At 36.3% G+C, this 5,835-nt stretch overlaps 2 pseudogenes across 1 annotated transcript; one reads left to right on the forward strand and one right to left on the reverse strand.

Moving 5' to 3' along the window:
• Nucleotides 1-1,760: 1,760 nt before the first annotated feature.
• Nucleotides 1,761-2,792, reverse strand: LOC104748336 (RNA polymerase II C-terminal domain phosphatase-like 5 pseudogene; annotated as a pseudogene).
• Nucleotides 2,793-2,976: 184 nt separating this feature from the next.
• On the forward strand, nt 2,977-5,555 carry LOC104746354 (uncharacterized; annotated as a pseudogene). The gene is made up of 7 exons (XR_015581634.1): nt 2,977-3,027; nt 3,160-3,258; nt 3,817-4,164; nt 4,501-4,587; nt 4,725-4,805; nt 4,888-5,046; nt 5,128-5,555. The product of XR_015581634.1 is annotated as an uncharacterized LOC104746354 (transcript).
• Nucleotides 5,556-5,835: the final 280 nt, after the last annotated feature.

Consider the following 5,835-nt stretch of genomic DNA (forward strand, 5'->3'; position numbering starts at 1 on the left):
TGAATACGAGATTAAAATTGTTGTACTAAACCAATTGGAATTAGGGACATTCTAATTAATATGATTTTTGTTAAGAAAACACTATAAATATTTTAAAAACATTTACAATATAACACTATTATATGTAAATACAAATATTGTCTCATGAGTTTACACATATCAACACATTTTAACCATTTAAAACAAAAATCGAAGAACTACGGTAATTTAGTAAAATGTCCACACATCATGTTAACTCTATAATTTTAACGTTGATTTTGTAAAAATAATGTTTTTGCGGGTTAAAGTCATTAAATCTGTTGCGGGTGAGACCTGACATGGCAGGTTAACACTTATTATCACGTTTTCACCATTAAAACAAGAAGATTTGAGTTAGTAAAATGTTCACCTATCCTGTCAACTCAAGCAGGACATATGGGTGCAGACTATATATTTCTTTGGGTTTTATAGGATAATTTTTTGCGGGTTAAATTCATTAAATCTGTTCCAGAACTAACCTGACATTACGGGTTTTAACTAACACTAAAAATATTATATTATTTTTTATATTATAAATTTTTAATTCACAAAATAATTAACCATCCTATGAAACCCGCGAAAGTATATACATGTCCGCAACCGTTTCAGTACATACATTTTATTAATTTTTATTTAATGGTATAAGTCTTTTAACTTATAAAATATTTAATTAAAAAATAACTAATATTAATGATAAATTGTTTTAAAAATAAATATACATATATTTATTAAAATATTTAAATGTATTAGAAAGAATAAAAACAAAAATAGTCCCGCGGAGTTCAAACCTAGTATCTTTGTAATATCATTTATGCATAAGATGTACAAAAGAGTGCATTTGCTATATGCTCCATATTTTTTTCTCGGCTAGTTATAAAGCAAATGTCAGAACAGTCATAAAGTTTTATTTCTTACTTGAAAAGAAAAAAAAAACTGTAATCACCATATTAATGTATGGCTTAAGCCTTTGACAACATTTTGATTGGTACTACGTTGCACCAATCTCATGCAGGTTTGGTCCGTGACTAAAGCTCATGAAGCTGGTGCTTTAAACATCAAAAAAATATATAAATCTTAAGGGCATTATTTTCTGAAAATGTGCTGTGGTGCAGTTGTCAACTCTAGTTAAATATACCTAGAGGTTTATGTGGAATTTGAAAGAATTTTACCATAAATCAAATCAACTTTCATAAAATCTATCAAAATTTCAAATTTTCCAAAATCTCAATTTCAATACACGCCCCTTAAGTCATCAACAACGTAGTACCAATCTCATGTCTCGTTTTTATCTGAACATCGTTTCCCTACTGACTGCTCATCTTTTTACTTTATGGCACCTTTACAACTGGAGGTTGGGATGGTAACAACAACATTTCGTCAACATCAGGTTAGAAATATGGGAAGAATCTTTTGGTTCTTGTGATGGTCTCAGTTCTTGTTATCTGCTCTTCTTTTCTCTTTTGTATTACTCAAAGTATCCAACAAGTATCTAAGTTACACTCGATATGGTCGTCAGCTACTTGCTGTTGCTTCAAGTTACACGTTTGAATGAGGGGGAGAAATCGTAAGTAGCTTGTTCACTTTCTAAACTATTCAACGCTCAAGCATAACACGTTCTGTTTTTGTCACAAAACCGCACAGTTAAGGATATTAATCATGTAATGCCAAACCTGAGTTAGTGTACAAGCACGAACTACAGAGACCAGTTTTGCAAGGAACATTAACGAAATCGAAGTGAAACCGAAACTAAAAGCATATCCGAATCCTGCCGCATAGAACGGAAGAAACAGAGAAGTGAATTTACTAAGAAGAGCTAGCGAAAGATTGATTCAACAAACATAAAGAGATCATTCTACAGATACATCGTCAATACGATCAAATTCTATTTCTTGTAGCAGCAACCTAACGTCCATTGACTCCAACTCTTCCTCGACCCTAAAGAATCTACTGTGAACTTCCTTGAGTAAGCTTAAAACATCAGCCAATCCACCGCTACTTCCACTCTCGTCCGTCTTCTCCTCAGAATGAGGCTTTGACTCTTGACCTTCGTATCTAAAATACTTGTACCTGCTAATCTCCAATAAGTTACGCTTATGATTAGGCCAAACTTTACGCGTATCATCCACAATCACCACTCCACGTTCATCAGCCAGAACCAAATCAAGTGTCTTCTTATCAGGACTCTCGTTTCTTGTTATCACTCTATGCCCAAAATATAGTTTCTTCGGATCGATCAGCTTCAAAATGGCTTCAGCGTAACCCCGAGTACCTTTTGTGTAAACATACATTGTGAAAAGCTCGTTGGCTTCTTTCAAGAAGTCGCCAAAAAAAGGCCGTAGCTTCGTCAAGTATCTAAGGGTTATGTATGTGGCTCTGACATTCACCTTCAATAGATCTTCCCTTGTTGTTGAACCCGCTTCTTTGATAAGATACTTCTCTGCTTCTGAGAGATATCCAACCAAAACGGAGTGGAGAAGCGTGTGGTCCAAGTCAAGGACAAGGTGAAGCTTCCTCATGTTACAAGAGAATCTCGTTGTGAGACGCTTTGTTAACGCTAAAGCTTCTTGGCTTATCTGTAAACCGTCGAAAAGGTAATCGGATGCTCGGCCTTGGCTACTTTTGTCCACCCTTGATTTGCAGACGGTGCAGACTCCATGAAGGATGTACCAGTGACCACAGTTATTAGGAGACAACAATTCAAACAAAGGAGGTTCCATGATGATCTCCGGTTCGTTTGTCTTCTGCCTTTTGGATTCTGGCTCTGACTCTGGCTCTGGCTCCAGAGAAAGATTTTTAACTAACTAATCTATAGAATCAACCCTTGAAGTTGGGAATCCAGAGTGATCAAATATTAGCAAATTTAACCCCAAACAAAAAACCCTAATTTGATGAGAGTGAAGAATGAGATTTCTAATAGGATTGCTCACAACATTTCTAGGCCCAAAAAAAAGGCCCATTATGCTGAGAATCTTTGCTCAGACGAGAAGCGGAAGCAACCTTGAAGACACGGTACGTGGCAAATTATGCTTGGGTGTTGATTAAATATAAAATCCATTTTTTTTTTCATTTTTTTCTTTTCTTTTCCGGCTTAAACACGTGAGATCTTGGTCTCCAAACCCACTAGTTCACCGTTCTCCTCAGTATCCTCTTCCCCGGAGCCACCGTCCTCAGAGAGTAGCACCGTCGAACAGCCCGGAACAACAATCTCCGTCGACTGTTCTGCTCTCTATAATCCTCCCGGTACTTAAATCACTCCCACACTCTATATGAATTCAATTCGATAGATTTGTTGGGAATTTAGAAAATTAGGATTATTTGTTGTTTGTTAAATTAGGGTTATTTGAATCAATCATCAGTGTCTGTTAAAAGTTAAATTAGCTATATTAGTAGCTCTGATTGATTTATACATAGTTTTGATTCATACACTGTTGGAATTGATGTGTGATGATAGTTTAAGTGTATATCTAGTCTCTGGATCAATTATGGTAGGTATATGCATGTTCCTTTACATAGCTGTTTTGACAATTTTTTGGTTTTGGTTTTGTAAGGTTGGACAATGTTTCTCAAGGACCAGTTACCGTGGAATGTGATGATTCCAGCTGAAAACATGGACGCAAAAGGGCTGATTCTAAAGAGGGCTATACTAATAGAGTTACCAGACGCATTTGGACTCTGCTGATAACTTTACTATGTATTGCTTCACAATTAGGACTCTGCTGATAATTTTTGTGAAGGGTGTGGAAATTGGTTTTTGAGACTGTTGTGCTGATTTGGTTACAATTTTGCATGGGATTGCAGGAATTATCAGAACACTTGGCGATTAGGCTGCTTAATGAGAGGCTTCAGGATCCAACGATGCAGGAATCACTTGAATCTATCTTCCCTAAAGATAATCCAAAGAACACGAGGTTTGCAATCAACTTCTTTACATCCATTGGTCTTGGAGGCATCATAGAGAACCTGAGAGAGTATCTGAAGAACATGCCACGCCTGATCATGCAACAGCAGAAGCAAGTTGCGGAATCAGAATCAGGATCATCATCTGGATCTGACAGTTCTGGTTCCGACTCTGAATCTGAGTCAGAATCATCCTCTTCTTCTAGTTCGGATGAAAGCGACAGAGAGAAGAGGAAGCGAAGAAGAAGAGCTTGAGACCTGTGTTTGGTTTGTTATCTCCACCAAAAAATTTCACATCTCCGACTAATATATTAATGAAAAGGTAACACAAATGTTTATTTACCATTAAATTAAGATTAAAGCTTTGTGGTCTTGAAATTGGTTTGGTTTGTACGATACATACTTCTGTTTTTCTGAATAAATTTGCTGAATTTCTTAGGTTCATCTTCTGATACACGATAAACCGTTTTCTGCAGTAGTACAATTGCCTTTTGTTGCTTTGCAATGTTCTCTTTTGTTTGGTAGATACCAAATTCTAAGCGGTAATCTGGATGCTTTTTTAGGACCTTGAAGATATGTTAGAAGATAGAACCAAATCGCTGGCAGCTGTTCAGGCTATGGAGCTTGCCAAAGAGCGTGAAAAATCAAGAGATCTGCAGCTATCTCTACAGGGTATATTGTGTTTCATACTGCTGAGTGGGTTTTGCACACAAATATTTGCTATTCTCTAGCTGTGTGCCTGTCTAGTGTCTACTTTGACTTTTGGAATCTGAAAACTGAACTTGATCTGCTTTTTCATCACTTGATAGTTGAAACGAAGCGAGTTAGAAGCTGCTTTAGAAGAGAGCAGGAAGCCAACCAGTAGCAAAGTATTCCGGGACGCCACAGAGGTTCTGACTAGGCATCCTAGTGAATGTTGTTCTGCTGTCCGTTTTCATTTGTTTTGAACGTTTGAGGTCTTTTATGTTTCAGCTGAAAAAGGATTTCACCAACAATGCTGAATCTGCTGTTGCTTCCTTAAGAGGATTGTCAGCTAATAAAACCTCTAGTCGAGCGGATCTCACACTTCTCTTCCGTGCTGCGGCTCAGGAAGCCAAAATTTCTAGAGCACAAAATCGAATTTTCAGGGTGGTAAGTTTTATGTTTTGCAAATGCAATCTTCCTCTAGCCGAAATAAACACCTATTTTACTGGCTATTATGTTCTTCTGCAGATTCTCATATACTGCAGGTCATCAATGAGACCAACACATGGTTGACCCTTAAACCAGAAGCTCTTCACATTGGATGTTATGTATCTGCATGATAAGCCAAGTCCTGATAATTGTCCTCAAGATGTGTATGACTCTCTCGTCGATGCTGTAGAACTTGTTTCAGATGATCTTGACATCCCCAGGTCTCTTGCGAAGAAGGTGCCTGTGACTGAGGCGACAAATGCTGTAGATCATCACAATGGGAACAATATTCAGATCATAAGCTAAAGAAAACACTGTTTTTTTTTTCTTGTATTTTGTTTATGATATGGTTGTAAGTTTCGCATGTGAAAAATACTCAAAACTAGTGACAACTTGTTCTAGACTCATCAAGCAAGAAACTCAATGTCCAAATGAGTATAAATGATTTTCTTATTTTTTTACCGAAATACCTCAAGTCTGTTCTAGATTTGTTCCGAGCAGAACTTCTCATGTGGATTTATCGTTTTCTACAAATAGGCCAATAAATCTCAATAATATAATTGAACGTTTAAAAAAAGATTTGATTGAGCATATCAAACAAAATTTTGGTGCAACCCAACAATAAAACCGAGTTCATTTATTTTCTCCTGCCATGTTTTTTCTATTACAATTAATGTTCGTATTTTTTTTAAGTTTTGTAAAATCTGTTTAATATTTCTGAATTATGTAAAATATTTTATTTTCTTT

The sequence above is a fragment of the Camelina sativa genome, chromosome 15, assembly GCF_030686135.1.
Source record: "Camelina sativa cultivar CO46 ecotype springtype chromosome 15, ASM3068613v1".
Classification (NCBI taxonomy): Eukaryota; Viridiplantae; Streptophyta; class Magnoliopsida; order Brassicales; family Brassicaceae; genus Camelina; species Camelina sativa.